The sequence below is a fragment of the Patella vulgata genome, chromosome 7 (genome assembly GCF_932274485.2).
Source record: "Patella vulgata chromosome 7, xgPatVulg1.2, whole genome shotgun sequence".
Taxonomy (NCBI): Eukaryota; Metazoa; Mollusca; class Gastropoda; family Patellidae; genus Patella; species Patella vulgata.
In genome coordinates, this window is record NC_065885.2 from 56673560 (window position 1) to 56693014 (window position 19455).

The following is a 19455-nucleotide window of genomic DNA, read 5'->3' on the forward strand; positions in this document are numbered from 1 at the left end:
TTTCCTGTAATTTTACAGAGTCGTACTATTGTGACTTAACAGAAATAATTATATTAAAGAACAGAAAATCTTCTGGCAGCAGATTTACCAGATTTGTTTTTCTGTAATTTTACAGAAACATGCTATTGTGACTTAACAGAAATTTTCTGTTAAAAAACAAACAGAATAAAAATTACAGAAAAAAATCTGGTAAATCTGCTGCCAGAACATTTCTGTTTTTTTAACAGAATTATTTCTTACAGTGTATGGTTCTGAAGTATGGGGTTATTTCGAGTATCCAAATATTGAACTAGTGTACCATAAATTTTATAAGAGACTTCTACATGTCAACTCAAACACCCCCAGTATAGCAGTCTATGATGAACTAGGGAGGCATCCTATTCATGTCACCCTTAAGTATAAAATGATTAAATATTCGCTAACAATAACCCGGTTGTCTGTTGATAGATACCCTAACGCATGCTATAAACTTCTGTGAGACGTACAATTTGCATTGTATAGGCCGCATAACGTGGGCGACACATATCGAAGTGTTTCTATTTAAGTTGGGACTATAACACGCCTCGTTAAAGCAAAGTGTTGGTAGCATTTCCTGTTTTTAAGTTTAGTATTAACACAAATTATTAATAGATAGCTTGTTGTGGAGTATTTACAATGACTTGATCAGATTTTAATAATCACAACACCCTAAAAACATAAAATTTGATTGGTATTATAAACGAAAAATGTTGATATGTGCATGTTGATGTAAGTGATTCCACTTAAATACGAAAACCCTTGGAACAAAGACTGCGTAAATCATCAATGGTCCCCTTGAAGCCGACTGCTTAAATGAGTAAGTAGTATTTACACTAGATGCTATAGTGATTTGGAAAAGCAGGATTTGAACTATTAAGTGCATTGAATTTCAATAACAGCAACCCTGAAAAGCAAAATATTAGCCAGTTATTAAACATACATCATGCAAGAGTTAAATCTGCCAATTGCAGATCTTTTTTTATGTCTGAATTTTATCTAAATTATTAATTGGACATTAATTAACTTATCCAGACCATAATCAACTAGCCTGTGATATTTACTGGATTAGAACCCGCTCTACTGCTTCTGATTAAATCAAAAAATGGATAATCGAGAATATAATGGCGAGAATCTTTAGAAACATATGCGCTGGAATTATCAATGAAAATTTAGTACCGGAAAACATCGAAATATGTACTTATATTGCTAGAATTTTTGCTCTTGAAATTAATGATGGCATTGTATTGTATTAATTAATATCTTTGGCAAGTTATTAGATTTACATATGTGTACTTAAATCAAAATGAATGGCAGATGGGTATATAAAAAAGGGTTATAGAACCAAAACACGTGATTGGAAATTTACTAATTGCATCATTTGGCTTGAGTAACCAATCATATCAGTATTTGCACAGGTTCAGGGTCAGGAATAGCCTAGTCTGTGCGTGATGTCCACAGGTCCTATAAAAGAAATCATGGCAAATTTTTAAGGCAGATTTTAATTAAATTCCGGAGAGATTACCATCTAAGTTCTTAGACCATATTATGTAGCAGTTTCTATCAGGGCGAGTCTGGCTGGATGAGGTTTAGCAGAATGACTTTATTCTATTATGCATTGTATCTATGTAGCCGGCTATGATATATAAAATGTAAAAACGAACTGTTGCATTGTTATTCCTGATAAGACAAACGCCTTAACTAACTGAGAAATCAGTAAGAAGTAAATACACAACGTGAAGGGGAAGCAAAGACAACAAGTGAAAATACTAGACGATCACAGGGCTACTAAAATATGTAGTAAGAAAAGATGTTTGGGTCATACGTAGGATGTGGCGACCGGATTTGGTGACCCGCTCTCCACATCTGACAGACAGGCTCATGGTGCTACAAATACACATATAAAAAACACTTAAAACAACCCATTAACCACCTGTAATTAGATTAATCTAACTCAAGGGGTTAATAATTAAATATATAATGAATTGAATGAAATGATCTATGCGCGTGCTGACAAAAGTTCTTATACAAGGATATGTTGAGTTAGCTTCCCTGAACACGTACCCAGGGTGGAAACATCTCGGTCAAGACAGAGTCTGAACACCGAATTTAATATAGTATTATTGTGTAGAATAATTTACCAATATGTATGCGAGACATCATCAGGTTTAATAAAACAATTTGGAAAGCGATAATATGTCAAGAAACAGGATAACGAACAGCTGTGGTAGTTTACTTGATTCCTGATACGTTAACTGGAAACCGGAAATGATAGGAAATCGAATGTAAAGCTATGTTTGTCGTATTACGAGATACACGAGACAAAACACTATATCAATGGTTTGATAATAATGCCCAATAGCACTTCCCTTTTCATCCCAATCTACCTTGTGTATTAGAAATGAAATTAAATGAAATGAAATGGGGTTTAATGTCCTACTGTTCGGCTCCGAACTGGACTAATGAAGACAGGCATACGCTATACAGTGTGCTATGGGGGAAATTTTGTCCGGACAGCGGCACTACGGCCTACTCATATCGAATTCCAACTGTCAAGGAATCTTTTACGTGCACAGAACCTCGGTTTTTCGTCCCATTTGAAAGACTAGACAGCTGTCCTTGTCAGGCCCTTCGTCCTGCATCACTGACAAGGGGGAACCACGACGGAAAATCTGGATGAACTTTCTCGACCAATGCAGGGATCGAACACCCGACCTCCAGGCTAGCTAGCCAGCGTCCTACCCACTTAGCCACCGTGACCCCCTTGTGTATTAGATAGTCTCGTTAGAATTTTACCAATATTTCGTTTCGTTATATATTTCGGTTTACCCTGAGCAACCGAATAAGCGGAACGAAACTAAGACTTAATTTAGATTTATTTGTGTAGTTTGAGAGAAAATTACCCGTTAATTTTTGTTTTGTACACTGACAATTAGCAATCGTATATAGTACACTTTTAAAAAAAATGAACTAGGGCTTAACGTCCCACTGGTCTGTTCCGACAGGGCTAATGGAGACGGTCATACGCCATTTTACCGGACAGCGGCTCTACGACCTACTGTTATATCGAATTCCAATTGCCAAGTGGGAGGAAACCGGAGGACCCGGTGAAAACCCACGAGGTTGGATGTATTCTTTGGACAAGATGTACTATTTCATCACTTAAAGATGCATTTAGATAAAGAGTTCACAGTTCTTGTTATAATAGTTCAAAAATAAATAATGAAAAGTGAATATGTTAAAATTTTCAGTCAGATTACTTAATTTTGAGCTGTTAGGGCTGTTTAGAGTCTTGAGTGTCATTGCTACCGTTGTTACCATAGTAAACAAAGTCTCGATTATCCATTTTTAAATTAAATCAGTCACTGCTAATCGTTTTTAAATCGGTTGAACATCAAAAGCATCCGATAGCTTAGAGAGTTGGTTATGGCCTGGCCATGTTAATAAATATATAATTAATAATTTATATAACATTTATGGCCTAAATAAAGACCTGCAGATTTAGCTGTTGAATAATGGCTATTTAATCACCGCTAATATATACCCAAATTGATTATTAACATTCAGTTATCAAGAAAACAAGACCAAAATAAACCGAAGGTAGATAATCTCTCAGCTTGGAATTAATCGGATTAATGCAAGTCTTTGTATATATGGAATCAAACCTTATTTGGACTGATATTCCACTTAGAGATTAAGATTTAAATTTCTTTACTGACTGATGACAAGCGGCTTTCAAAGACGAAATCCTACAAGATACTCGTACGTTTACTCTCTGCTTCAAAGACATAATAGGCCTATATACAGAACATCCATTTTGGTTTTGTTCAAGAAAGCCGTTTGATTACGTCAGTGTTAGTTAGCAAAACATTCTTCGGATAGTATTTTAATAGAGTATTAAAATGACCAATCTTTATTACGAAAAAGAGCAAATACAAAAGCTGTGGCGCCGTTCGACCAAACTTCTCTCCCCGCCCATCCCACACACGCCAACGCATATCTATTACTTATTGTCACAATTTCCTTGTAATAACCCTAAAACTTCAAAAACACGCCCACGACATTCATGTGATCACCCGCGAGATTTCATTCATCTGAATGAAGGCGTAAAATATGTCGCGTGGATATCCGTTGTAAACAACAATAAATAAATTACGTCAAACCATACAGTTACCAATTCCAATGCCACATGTCTTCTGATAATCAAATTGTATAATACTTGTAATTTAGAATTTCGCCATGACTGTGACATCTCCATGGTAACACGATCTCTAGATAGAGGTAGGAAGAGAGGTTTAATTATTCGCTTTGCTTCCGTTTGATTATTTGCTCAAGTTTTGTCTGTAGCGATCAGTGATGCTATTAGTGTCTTTATGTGTAGTAATGTTCAACCCTTGATAGTATAGATCTGTTATAATACAACCATTCGTCATTTCCACTCTTAATACACAATACGGTGACAGTGGAGAGAACACAATACGTTAAGCAACCTGCACGGGACGACGGCGCTTCATTCCTACTCTAGATCGGAACCGTTGCCTTTATAGGGAAACTATTAGGAAACTAAGGAAGGACTTTATTTCGGGAAGTAAACCTACACTTAAAAGGTATGTAAAAAAAAAAACGAAAGAAGGCGCAAAACTTTTAAAGCATTTTTAATCTGTAATACTATAATTTGGTTCTTCTAATTTGATAAAGTTTTCTTTACTTGGGGAGTAAATAAAAATTTGAAATTCAATAGGACAATCCCAACTATATTAATTCAGAAAAACGAAAAAGAAAGAAGAGTAAGATAGAAGAAATTAAAAGATGTAATTGTGCACTTTTTAAAAAAAAAAAAGTACACCGTTTTTTTTTCTTACAGGTAGTAATGTACAAAATGTTGAGCGATAATTTTGCGAACAATTTAACATTATAACTTTTATAACATCACTAAAATTTATTATATAGTCTTAATATGTTATATTTGAATAGCCATGTTGTATAATCTGGCATGATTTGAATAAAAACCAACACTAGTTTACCATATTCAGGTAAAAATCTACTCTCAAGCATAAAACCTACTTTTAGTCCTTTGATGTGATAGAATATTTATACCAATATGTGTGACTGTCATTTGTTTGTCTGTCTGTCTGTTCAGGGCTTGCGGCTACACTAAGGCTGTCCTTAGGCTAGGAGGCGTTGGCCTACCGCTTCCGGTTTCGGAGTTACGGGCACAACCCGGACAGCGCCGGATAGTCCGCTATTATTATTACTATTAATAACCTCATCTTCACTTTTGAGAGCCTTTTTGTTTTATTCTAGGAGGATCGTTTTTTTTTTCATCTGTTTAATATTTTCACTATCTGCATAAAAATATCTAAAAGGCCTACGCATTCCCCGCACTTTTAGATAAACCATACGTGCTTTATTTTAGTTTTACGTTAAGAGATTTGATCATTACTGAAGAGTGATCGTGATCACTACAATAATACCATGGCGAATTTACCGTGTCTTTTTTCGTTTTAAAAGAAAACCCAATACAATTCACCGTGGCTTAAGTCTATGAAAATACAAAGAATAGATTTATATAAGGATCAGTCGATTTATATTGAGAACATAAAAAGTCTGGCAAAAGACAAAAGCCACGATCCACGCTTCCTGTTGGTAAGGAGGGGGGCGTTTTATGGATCTTTAAGACAGTTACTAGCTTTAGGATAAATTCAGATATTTTTCCGATCCACGTCAGTCATTGCCTCCAACCATATCTGATATCAATTACTTGGAGGCGGATAAGACTATGTGTTTCAGGTCAATGGAAATGAAATGAAATGGGGTTTAATGTCCTGCTGTTCTGCTCCGAACTGGGCTAATGAAGACGGGCATACGCCATACAGAGTGCTATGAGGGAGATTTTGCCCGGACAGCTGCACTACGGCCTACTCTTATATCGAATTCAAACTGTCAATGGATCAATTACGTGCACGCCAATGTGTACACCGGACCTAGGTTTTTCGTCTCATCCGAGCTATACAGCTGTCCCTGTCCATTTTCACTTTTGGCGGTGTATCTCTTTGCGAGTGAAATGGGGCCGTCAGATAAGCAGCCCATATGAACTGTTTATGTTCATGTGTAGGCAATTGGCCTGTTATTAACATACACTGGTTACCTCTAATAATAACAACAGTGCATTTCCGTAGTTTTGTATTGTTTCTGAACATCCCCTCCTTTTTTTGAAGAGTATATATAGTGTAGATTCAAAGACTCCTCTCTGCATCTCTAATCAGCCGATTGGTATTTGCGTTTCTACATACCCGTTCCATTAATTAATTAACTCAGTATCTTTAAGGCGGATAAGACCACCATCCGCGCTTTGTGTGTTTGAGGTGGTGTAATTTTCTATAGATGTAGGTCGATGAAAGTATAATAGCTGTAAGATGCATATGAACAGCCCCGGGGAAAAACGATCTAAGTTACCATTTCAACGAACCCCGGTTGATGGCCCCATCTGGTAGCAAATTGTATAAGCTTTCTGTGGAACAAACTATTCCAGGTAAAAACGATTGGAGTCACATCGAACCAAGGCCCTTCTGAAATGGCCTCCCGGACAAATACAAGTCCATCGTACCCTTTATTTAACCTTAATTTGCCTGAAAAGTTGAAATCAGTTGTACAGGCAATTATGATTCGCATTAAACATCATTTTGAAGTTGTAATTAAACCCACTCGCGTCAAACATTCTCGTCCGAAAGTCTGTTTTGCCTTTTATGCGAAAAGACAAAACTGTGACTTAGATCGTTCTTCCCCATGGACTCTTCATATATTTATTGTGAATTTAAAAACGAAAACCGACTTTCATAACCCTCTCTGCTCTTCCTTTCTAACCTGCAAAGTGTCCGTTCCGTTTCTACATTAACATGATGAATTAGTTTAGTAATGTGTTTTTGCATTTAAATAAAATAGTCCCACAATGGAAACAAATTGCTAAACCATTAACACTTACCGTCTCTATGATCATTAACGCCATTGGAAGTAATTCAGGATTTTGCGAAGGCAGTCCGATTGACGCACAAATTTAAAGGCCCACATCCGATTCACTTTGAACAAATCATCACTTATTATTTCAACAAATTTACAAGCTTTAAAATGTGTAACACACAAAAAAAACCCACAATAGAAATACGAAGAAATGACAATCTAACTTGACACGCACACGACTAATAATTTCACTATAGAATGCAAACGCATGAAAATTTCACTGGAAATGCACACGAATCGTAATTTCATTAGAAACGGACACGAATCGTAATTTCATTAGAAACGCACACGCGTGATAAGTTCTCTGGGATGAAAATTTCACTGGGAATGCACACGAATCGTAATTTCGCTAGAAACGCACACGAATCGTAATTTCACTAGAAACGCACACGCATGATAATTTCTCTGGGATGACAATTTCACCAGAACTGTACGCGAATGATAATTTCACTAGAAATTTACACGAATGAAAATTTCATAAGTTTCACCTCGTATCTATGATAATCTAGGAAGTACCCATATACCCAATAATTGTTTTCTATTTTAAATTTAACAAAAAATAGGCGCTGAAAGGGTTTCTAAAAATAAAATTCTAGTTGACAAAATTTACGTTAGAAGCCATTTTGATGTCACTATTCATGGATACAAACCAGTTCTGTTCTAAGACAGAAAAGATGACCTCATCAATAAAGACCATAATGGGAAATTTAGATGGATATAACTTTCGATTAGATTGATCGATTTTAATAATTTTTGGATCTTTATATCTCTTGAATATTTCTTAATATGTATGGACCGAATGTCTTTATTGAGTTTAAATGCAATTTGATGTTTGGCGACGTTACCAAAGTGGATATGGGGCTTTAATTTTTAAGGACGTTGATTAGAGTTAAGCTGTGTTTAAGTGTACTTTACTCCATCGGTTTAGCTCTTCATCAACGTTCGGGATAATGACACTGACTTCCACGGTTGGTGTTGATGTCCGGGCAAAATTTCTCTCATAGCACAATGCATGGTGGTGCAGAAACGTAGGATGTTACCCCCCATTTTATTCCTATGGTCATCCTGTGAGTTAGGTTCACAGCGTAACCAGTAGGATGTTAAACTTCATTCAATCATTCATTCATTCATTCAGTTTCACGTATTCGTATGTGGGCACACACTGCTATGCGGCTAATGAGTTCAAGCACACTCTTCTGCCCCTGTAATGATCCATAATGTATAACACATAACATGGCGTATAGTTCACAATAGATAGGATGCCCCACCATAAATAAATATCTACAAATATCTTGACAATTACACCACAATATTTATATATATAACAAGCCTTAAATCAGTTTTGCACATTTATAGTCACTAAACCAACGGCCATGTTGTACTTAATAAGCTATGACCATTTAATCATTCATAAATAATAGACTGAAACATGGTTACGGGTGTCGGCCATAACATCCAGGCACTTTTGAATAAAAAATAGGTTACGTGCTCTTGTTTTGAAATTAGTCTCTCTTAACCAGTCTACTGATCATTCTCCGTCTGATTGACGGGTCGGGATAATCAAGACTACGTTTTTTTTTACAGAAAGCTGGAACAAGAAATTGAATTTAGAAACACGCACGTTAGGCAACTCAGCAATTGTTTTAAGAACCTTGTAAAAGTAAAATGAAACTACTGCCAGTATCATGTTCTTGCGTAACCCGAGTGTTTCAGAGATATTATTTGTACTAAACCAAAAGATGCCGCTCCTAACGGTATAGTTAATGATAAAACAATTTAAAAAAATAAAACGAACGTAATTTCTAAAGCTGCTGTAATAACCAAAAAGCTAAATATTACTGCTATTCATAATCGTCAATAATAGATGTTTTACGGCTGTAATAGTTGATAGATGTGTAGAGAATTGCACGTGTGATGGCTATTTATAGACTCATAAGAGTTTTATCGTACTGCGTGACTAGCCAGAAATCACTTCGAGACAAGCCACTGAAGCGTGCAACTTTCAGCAATTTTCGCTGCACGGGGCACCCTACAGTAGAGCCACTGTAAACCCTCCACCCGCTCCTACTGTTACGACATGTACGTTTCAAGACTATGATGTTTATTAGGATGATGTTCAAGCACCCTCTTCAGCATCTGACAGCTCTACTGTGTATAACACATGCGATGACGTTTGTCTTAAATCACACTTAATCCACTCCTCCGATTACACCATGTACGTGTTAAGACTATTATAAGTTATTAGAAACTGTAATACACAATATCGTTATCCCTATAATTAAAAACCTGTCAATACCTAATACCACATAAAGTCTAACGAGCTGCTTTTTTGCTATCTGAAGGATGTGAGAAATCAAAGGTGAACCGTTACAGTCATAAATCATTCTATGATTTCTTTTTCAGATTATCTCAGCTGTTGTCACCATGAAAGTGGAATGTATTGTGTTATTTTTCGGTCTTTGTCTTATGTCAGTTTTTGGTCAGTATTATGATAGAGATCAAGATTCCCCGGGGATTTTTCCTAGTCCATATTCTCAAAGATTGACTTTATCACGAGGTAAGCAGTTTATCTTTTAAAACTCAATAGACGTATAGAAAACTTAAACGTTCCTAAATGGCTTAATATTTGCAAACATGTGTATTATGATGAAGACTTGGCAAAAAAACCCCAAATAGAGTCTAGTTCTTTGGGTGGGACGGAAAAACACTGAGGTCCACCATTGTCCAATAACAGACATAATAAATAAACCAATTTTAACAACTAATGAAGCAGCGATACCGTCTTCCATCAGTATCCCAATATGAACCCCGCTGCATTATTATGCGACATTTAGCGCACTTCGCTAAAATGGGGATGGGTGGCTCAGTTGCAATTAGGGCACTACGCTACAAATTGGAATGGGGGGCTCAGTTGGAATTAGATTCACTGCGGAACCAGTTTGTTTTTTCTTTATAGATCTATCTCTCTTTCCCCGGATAGTCATAAAGTCAAACAAGCGTCTCGCGTAAAAATTAATTTAATCCTTTACGAATCGATCAAAGCAACGTTGTGACTAGCGATGAGAGAGAGAGAGAGAGGGAGAGAGAGAGAGTGTGTAGGTTATTGTGGGACTAACATATGATCCAATTTTATTTCAAAAATTCGCATGCGCGTAGGAGCCTTTAGCAGTAGGAGGAGACCGGAGACAGACTACATTTATGGACTACGCTGCAGGTGCATTCAGGTCACCCCAACCTTGACCATACCCATAATTCATGATAGACGAATAGCACCAAATTAAAAGATGCATTATGTAAGATTTAGTTAAAGAGCTGACCGTTCTTGCTACAATAGTTCAATAATAGATAATGAAAAATGAAAATATTAAAAATTTCATTCAAGTTATTTATTATCGTAGTAACGGTACAGGGCAAACGTGATTGTCTCGATTATCCAATTTATTGTTATTCTTTAAAATCACATGGGCGTTCTGATCCATTTAAATCTGTTATTCGATGATCTAGAGAGTTGATTACGGGCTTGTCATATTAATAAATGTCTAAATATTAGTTTATGCAACATTTGAAGCCAAAATAAAGACCTGTAATAGATAGATTCGGCTCTTACATAATGCATCTTTAAAAACAGAATTACTAAGATGAGGAGCATTAGATGTTTTATGGATTAATTTATGTGGAGTGTTTTGACAGCCGATAGCCTCTTCATAATGTGGACCATCATGGATTTCTGATAAGGAATTAGCCGATCTGACCATCAGTAATTGATGTATAGTTTTACGTCATCGTTGTTGCAACATTAAATTATATTTTATGGACTTGATTCAGAATAACGTCATATCGCTGATGAGGTTCAGACATTTTATAATGGAACCTTCCAGTAATATATTGCCAACAATTAGAGGGATGATTAGGGTAGACGAGATTATTTAGACATATTAGCGTAATAATTGTGGCCATGTGCAACCTTGTCGCTATGACTTTCATACGGAGAGTGGGGGCTTGGCCTTGGTTTACGAATTTGATCTCTCACTGAAGTTCAAGGGTGGGGGTGGTTCGTTGATCAGGCAAAGTACTAACCACATAGAAACGATATTTGAAAGACTAGCTTTCAGTCTGCCCTATATCAGTTTCATCTCTAGTCCGACCCTATACACAAGTCAGAAAAGTTACTAGAGTTATATTTTAGAAAGATCTCTACTAATGTCGGACCCCGCCCTTGTCACGCAGACCATATTCGTTTCTCCTACATTCACGAAACAATAACGTTTATATTCATCAAAAGTTTATATTATGGTAATGACTTTTGTGTGCCATCTGGACAGCCATGGGTGTTAATAGCCGACATAAGAATATTGTAATCAATTCTGCTTTCATGTGTCAAGATGGCACGATAACGTATCTATAACATCTGCAAATTGTGTAACATACCTTCCTTCCTTACGGAAAAGGTTACAAAATATTTTTTTAAGACCGTTACAAAATTAAATATAAATAGAGTCGACAATAACTACCCCGATTAAAATATAGACAACAACAAAAATTCAACACTGATTAAATGTCATATTATAATCAAAAGTCTTAAAAGAAAACCCCAGGAACAAAACACTGTTTAAACAGTTATATACACAAAGCACAGAGTTTGTTTTGTTTTTTCCACGATCAATACTCGTAACTTCTTTCTTTTTTTTACGCTCACTTGTACACAGCACAATTCTCAGAAACCCGTTTTTTTACGACCAATTTTTGTTTTCATAACACAATTCACACACGTGATTAAGAAATTATTTCCCTTTTTCTCTTCAGGACCTCGTCGTTGTGGTCAAGGGGGGGGGGGGTACAAATTCTTCACTTATTCTTCTTTTATTCCCATTTCTTCTTTTTTAATTCTGTATTTATGACAAAGGTCACAATAAGCATTCTTTGAGGCCATTATTTTTGTCGGGTAGTCTTTTCCATTTTCCATATCGTCTGGCCGAACGGTGTTTAATGACATGTGGTGCTATAAAAAATATTATAACTGCCACCCGTGCCCAAGTTTTATCATCAGCTTATTATATCATGGGGTGAAGTCAGTTTATAGTTAATCAAATTAGCAAGTCGAACAGACTTTAGATAACGACCTATATATTTACATTAGACTTTAGATAAACAAAATTGAAACTAGGATGTCATATTGTTTTACCTCAAGATAAAGAATAAGGAATGATCTGAACACATTTCACCGATCTTAAATAAGATATTTTTGAAAGAACTTATCCAAATTAACCAGCGGTTTATCTCTATTTATCCCCTAATCTAAGCGCGACCCTTCGGGGTATATAACCAATTCCTCTTTTAATAGGAATTCAAATAAATTTTTTCCTTTAATATCGGGGCATCCCAATCCCGTAATATTGGGGGCGGGGGGGGGGGGGGGGGTAACTGCGCTAAAGCTGCAATTTCATATTTTTAAGTTATATTTTTAAAATTTATTAAAATAAAGCCTTAAAATAAATAGTATCTTTAAAAAGTCCTACCTTGTAAAAGAATAAACCTATTAATCCAATAATTCACTATTGCCAATTGAGAAATTGGCAAAAATATCATTTTCAACTTTAAATTCAAACGTTTGAAGATAGCTATTCCATGGGGGGGGGGGTGTTAGAAAAACAAGGGAGGTAATTGTGTTATTATTTCAGGGGTCAAAGGATTTTTAAGAGGGAGAATAATAACTATAATCGTATAATAGTGAGTTGACAACCTATTGAGCAAAAGACATAGAAGAAATAATTATGTTTTGACTTTCTTAGAAAATATGAAATTATCGCTTTAAAACACAAATTAAAATCTCCCCGGTAAAATATCGGGGCATCCCAATCCCAAAATATTAAGTAACTACTTAAAACACAAATTAAAATCTCTGTCAATACCATAATATAAATTTATAGCTGGCCCGTTTATGTAATGTCCTTTGTCTTGTTAAGCAATCTGTACTGAACGTTTAATCAGGTATGATGCAATATAGCCAGCTGCATAATCTCTTCGACGACTTGAGAAAATTACGCTCGGTCTGATATTTTATTGACTTTAAGCCATTATTATATAACACATGGTCGCGATCTTCTGAATTCGGATATATTCCTAGCCGTTTACGATGTTTCGTGTAAAATAGTCCCGATAATTCAGGACTGTCAATCAGACGGATAACGGCCAGTAGACTGGTTTAACGCGGCCTTTTTCAGATCAAGAACACGTAACCAAGTTGTATACTTGAAAATGTCCGACTGGGGCGCGGAATTGTCATGTGCGATTGCAGTGTATTTTTGGGGTACTTTGAATGGGTAAAACGTATTAAATACAACGTGGCCGTTTATTCAGTGATGATACCTACGGGAAATTAAGGTAATTCTTGTTATATATATATATAAGAATAATGGTGACATAATTATCGATATGTTTGGAGATGACGTGTTTATCGTGGGGGGTCTCTTCTGGTGATGACAGTTAATAGACTATATAGTCCATATATAGCTGGATTCACTCCAACCGGAGTTGGGGTTTAACGTCCTACTTTTCTGCACCGATACAGTATAATTTAAACATTGTTTTTTTTTTCTTGTAGAACTCTAGATAAGATAAAACGTAAGCATCGATTTGACCTTTTTGAACTTTCCATAAGACCAAATGTAAACAATGGTTGGTCAAATGGAACTTTATTTAGGATAAAATATAAACAATGGTTGGCCTAATGGAACTTTAAATAGGATGACACGTTTGCAAAGTGATATGTTTACATTGCCTGGCCATTGGGAACTGTATGTATAGGGTACAATGTAACGTTGGTTTATCTAGTGCAACTTTAAGTAGGAAGACATGTAAACATTGCTTGTAACTTGTTAAAAACGTACCCATAACGTATTCAACGTACACCAGTATGTTTGTTAAATTTCTCATACGTCTCATACGCTGACGCTATACGTCAATGTGTGACAGCCCCATTACATTTAATTAACATTATCTGTTTGTAATGTTAAAATGCATTGCAACATTATGAAATATCCGCCTGGTATTTCACAAACGAGACCATGGGGAGGTGTTGAAATAGATGATTTAATTAGTGTGAAGAAACCAAAATCTTTACCATAGGTTAATTCATTTTAGAAACCGTTGATTTCTAAAAGACGGTTTGACTGATGAGGCCCTGGTGAAAACATGAACGTGTATCTAACATTTAATTCCCCAGTATATCAATCCGAATATGCCAACTTATTTTGACGTCTTCGTCAGCACCAGTTCAGGTCCTAGTGAAAACATAGACGTCTATCCAACCGAAATAATTCCCCAGAATTTCATTCCGAATATCTCAACTTATTTTGACGTCTTCGTCAACACCAGTTCAGGTCTTAGTGAAAACATGAACGTCTATCCAACATAAATAATTCCCCAGAATTTCATTCCGAATATCCCAACTTATTTTGACGTCTTCGTCAACACCAGTTCAGTTCACTCGCACTTTTGCTACAAGCCGTCTGTAATGAGGAACAACTAATATTACTATTAATATAGATACTACAGTGCAAAAAGTAACCTTTAATGGCAAACTACAAATGACAGTGTAACATTATTAATAATTTAATGAAAAACAACAAATAGCAGCCTTTAAAGGGGAACTACAAATAGCAGTTCTTAATGGAGAACTACAAATAGCAGCTCCTAATGGGGAACTACAAATAGTAGGTCTACAAAAAACAGTTCTTAATGGGGAACTACAATTAGCAGGTCTAAATGGGGAACTACAAATAGCAGTTCTTATGGGGAATTACAATTAGCAGGTCTTAATGGGGAATTACAAATAGCTGGTCTCAATGGGGAACTACAAATAGCAGTTCTTAATGGGTAATTACAATTAGCAGGTCTTAATGGGGAACTACAAATAGCTGGTCTCGATGGTGAACTACAAATAGTAGGTCTACAAATAACAGTTCTTAATCGGGAACTACAAATAGCAGTTCTTAATGGGGAACTACAAATAGCAGTTCTTAATGTGGAATTACAATTAGCAGGTCTTAATGGGGAACTACAAATAACAGTATTTAATGAGAAATTGCAAAAAGTTGTCATTTATGTGAGTTTATAAATGGGCAAATAACAGTAATGGGGCACTGCAAACGATAGTTTATAATGGGACACTTCAAACGATAGTCTATAATGGGGTACTACAAATGATAGTCAATAATGTGGCACTGCAAACTATTGTCTAATGGGGCCCCGCAAACGATATCTAATAATGGGGCATTGCAATGGGGCACTGCAAACGATATTTAATAATGGGGCATTGCAAACCATAGTCTATTATGGGGCATTACAAACGATAGTATGTAATTGAGCATTGCAGACGATAGTATGTAATGGGGCACTGCAAACGATAGTCAATAATGGGTTACTATAAACAGCAGCCTATAAAATGATATTACAAAGAGTAGTCCTTAATGGGAAACATTACTAGCATTGTTTTATGTGGGAAATGATTTATTGAGAAACTACAAACTAATAATATCAATCTTTAATAAGAAACTACAAACTAATAATATCAATCTTTAACGAGAAACTACAAACTTTAGTCTTTAAATGGGAATTGCAAATAGGGTTTTATGATAAAACAAATAACAGCCTTTAATGTGAAACTATAATATCAGTATTTCATGCGATACCATACAAACCACGGTCTTTCATGGCGAACTGTAAATAGAAGTCATTTATGGGAAACTACAAATAACATTCATTTATGGGAAACTACAAATAGGAACCTCTTAAAGATACATTATGGGAGATTTTTAAAAGGAGTTAGCCATTCTTGCTGTAACAGTTCAAAAATAGATGATGAAAGACGAATATATTAAAATTTCAGTCAAATTACTTTATTCTGAACATAGTTATCACCAGTGTAATTGTTGACTAGAAATGGGATTGAATTCCATCTTCACCGATTCTTAGTATGGCCGATCGTTTGATTGACAGGGGTTAACTCCTACATAATCTCTGTTGTCTTTTGTCTGCTGTCATCATATCCGAATTTGTGTTTTACCTTTTTGGATTTTTATAACAATTGGACAAAATGATTGAGAGGGTAAATTTTCATTCTTACTTGTATTTTGGGCATTCATTAAATCAATTGAATTTAGGACATAATATTATAATACAATTATGATAAATCTATAGGTATACACCAGTGGCGTCGTGCCTATTGGGGAAATAAAAATATTTTTATTGATATTATTAAGACAGAAGACCTGTCCGTCTGTATTAGTCATCACACGGTCTCCAGGAATTGTATAATTTGTCATTATCTGTGTTTAGTTTATTGCACTTTAAATAGTTTAGATGTTATTTGTTAAGGCATCGCTCAATAGCGGCCTCGCTTCGTACACTCTATCATTTAGCCTCGATCCGGGAGTATGGCGTCAACGGAATCGTTAATCTCTGCTCACGGCGCCATTTAAAATTAAATCAGTCAAGGAAATCCCGTTTAAATCCAAGCTGAATCCAAGCCATCCGTGGGTCTACAGAGTTGATTTTGTGCTTGTTGTGTACATAAAGATCTAATTTATAATTTCTTTGACATCTGAAGCCTAAATAAAGACTTGCAATAATCAGATTTAGCACTTGCATAATGTATGTTTAATAGTAATTATTTGTGGGAAGCTACAAATAGGAGTATGAAACAGTTGTTATTTATGGAAAAACTAAATATATCAGTATTTTATGGGGAATAGTTTTTGTATGGAAACTATAATATCAATAAAAATTTTTTAAGATGCATTATATAGGAGCTAAATCTGTCTCTTACAGATTTTTCTGTGATATAAATCATTAATTAGACATTTATTCACATGACCTAAGCCCTTAATCGACTCTCTTCCATTGGATGGTTGTAATTTTGAACGGATTGAAACACGTTCGCCAATTAATAATTTAATTTAAAAATTGATAACCGAGACTTTGTTTATTATCGTACTAGCGGTATAATTGCAATGGAAATCGAGACTATGCTATTCTTCAAACATAACTTCGCTCAGAATGAAGTAATTTAACTGACATTTTTAATATATTCCTTCTTAATTACCCATTTTAAAACTATTATATCGAGAACGGGCAGTTCTTTTTCTAAATCTTACATCTTTAATAAAAAAAATGGCAAATAGGTTTTTGTTATGGGAACTTTACACACAGCAGTCTTTAATGGCAAATTACAAACAGCTATTTGTATTAAAACTACTAACAGCATTTTACGGGAACTACAAATATTTGTTTATGGAATCCACAGACCACAGTCATTAATGGCAAATTACAAACAGATATTTGTACTAAATCTACTAACAGCATTTTACGGGAACTACAAATATTTGTTTATTGAAACCACAGACCACCGTCATTAATGGTAAAATTACAAACAAAGGTCCTTTATGTTTATCAAATAATGTATTGATGTCTATATCTGATTAGTAATTAGCAGAGTTAATGACCTTGGCATAAGAACAAAGGGTTACACAAACGATTGTTATTAGAAATCTGCTCTCAGAGATCCTTTGTCTCAGCCCACGCCTCTTTACTTCCGTGTTTTATCTCTTTTCACACAATGTTTGTTTGGATCTTTTAAAGGAGCTAAATCGCAAATATTTGGGACCTAGAAATTAACACAAATGGGTCGCAGCGCATATAATATTGTAATATGAATGTATATAAACTGATTTAGGTTCAATCATTTCTGTTTTTACTCTGATTTCAAATTAGTTATGTTCGGCGAAATACACCAGTCTCAACCGAATGGCATCCTCTGTCGTCTGGTTATTCCAGTCTACACCGATAGTATTTATTGTGCATGCTCTCCAGATAAGAATATGGCATCCCCGTTTGACATGACTTGTGGAATTTGTGTAGCCTCGTTCTTCGAGTCCCTTGTTACCAATGGTAAAATGTTTATTTTGTCTTAAATATTGGATATCAGAAGCCCATCTTTTCCCGGTAAGATCACAACATCAATGTTGATTTAAATTGACAAATAATTCGTGTTTTCAATGTCAAAGACTTTGGATGATATCGAGTCAGAGAATTAGCTACTTCAAGATTTGTCTGGTGATTGATAAACTTCAATTCATGATTTCTAATTTTTTTTAATGTAATTAAGTTAATTTACTTTTGTGAAATTTAAATAGGAAACACGAGTATTGGTGCACGAAATGATTTCTAATTTTTAATGTAATTAAGTTGTAATTTACTTTTGTGAAATTTAAATAGGAAACACGAGTATTTGTGCACCGAGGCTTTAATTTTATCTATAGTTAATCAGGCTTTAATCCTGTTTCTCAAAATATTTACTTTTCTATATTAAATTCGTATAGCATCTTTGCTTAACGAAGCGTTAAATACACATGTCTTTCATCTTGCCCTGGGAGATATTTACTTATTTTTATATGTAAATAAATTGATCAGTAAAAGACAGTGGTATTATCTTACATTTGGAGGTTATTCACCATTAAAGCCCGAATGTGCCAGTAGGCTACTAATAGAGACGGAACGCTTTCTATAGATAGTAATTTATATACCATCTTGACGTTGATGTTCATATAAAACAAATGTGGTATCATTCAGCCGTCTCAAAGAGAATAAAGATGGCGGCGTGAAATCAAGAGAACGTAACTCAATCAGTTTTAATAATTTTAGACCCAGTATGTTTTTGGGTAAGATATGTACTGTAAGTTGTTTATAGTCTGAAAGTCTGTATTTGTCTTTTAGTATGGAATATTGTGTCTTTAATATTCTGTAGATATCTAAAAAGTTATAATAAACTAGTTCATAACTTGTTCATGATAACAGAACTAGTTACTACTATTTATCAGTAAAACCCAGCACTGGACATAATTTCTGCCCTTCGTTAAAGTTCTTTCCGTGTATCTCACCACCTTTAGATAAACTGCGAGTTCCGCGCATGAGTAAGACACGGAATACTTCCTACAATGTCTATTTAAAGATACATTATGGGAGACAGTTCTCTCTATAATAGTTAAAAACTAGATAATGTAAAGGGAATTTGCTGAAAATTTCAGTCACATTGATCCACTCTGAACCGAGATAGTAGAGATTGAATTTTAGGCCTAGCCTCGATCATCACTACTAAAGTCTCGATTATTCATTTCATGGTTAAATTATGAATGGAAGTCGAACAGCAAATCGGAACCTAATCCAATCGAGAGTTGATTATGGTCTGGATAAGTTAATTAATGTCTAATAAATAATTTAGATAACATTTCAGGTCTAAAGAAAGACCTGCAATAGGCAGATTCAGCTTTTGCGTAATGTATGTTGAATCATTATCTCTATTTCAAGTTTATGATTATAGGTTTTACAATAGAAAAAGGTCGTTAACTCTTGTAATATAAGTTGTTG

General features: G+C 35.1%; 1 long non-coding RNA gene across 1 annotated transcript in view; it reads left to right on the top strand.

Annotated features, from left to right (window-relative positions):
• The first annotated feature begins 4333 nt into the window (after positions 1-4333).
• LOC126826851 (uncharacterized) overlaps positions 4334-19455 on the top strand; it is a 49604-nt gene continuing 34482 nt past the window's right edge. The window contains exons 1-2 of the long non-coding RNA XR_007682421.2: positions 4334-4622; positions 9436-9589. This is a non-coding gene — a long non-coding RNA (uncharacterized LOC126826851). The remainder of the gene's footprint in view (positions 4623-9435; positions 9590-19455) is intronic.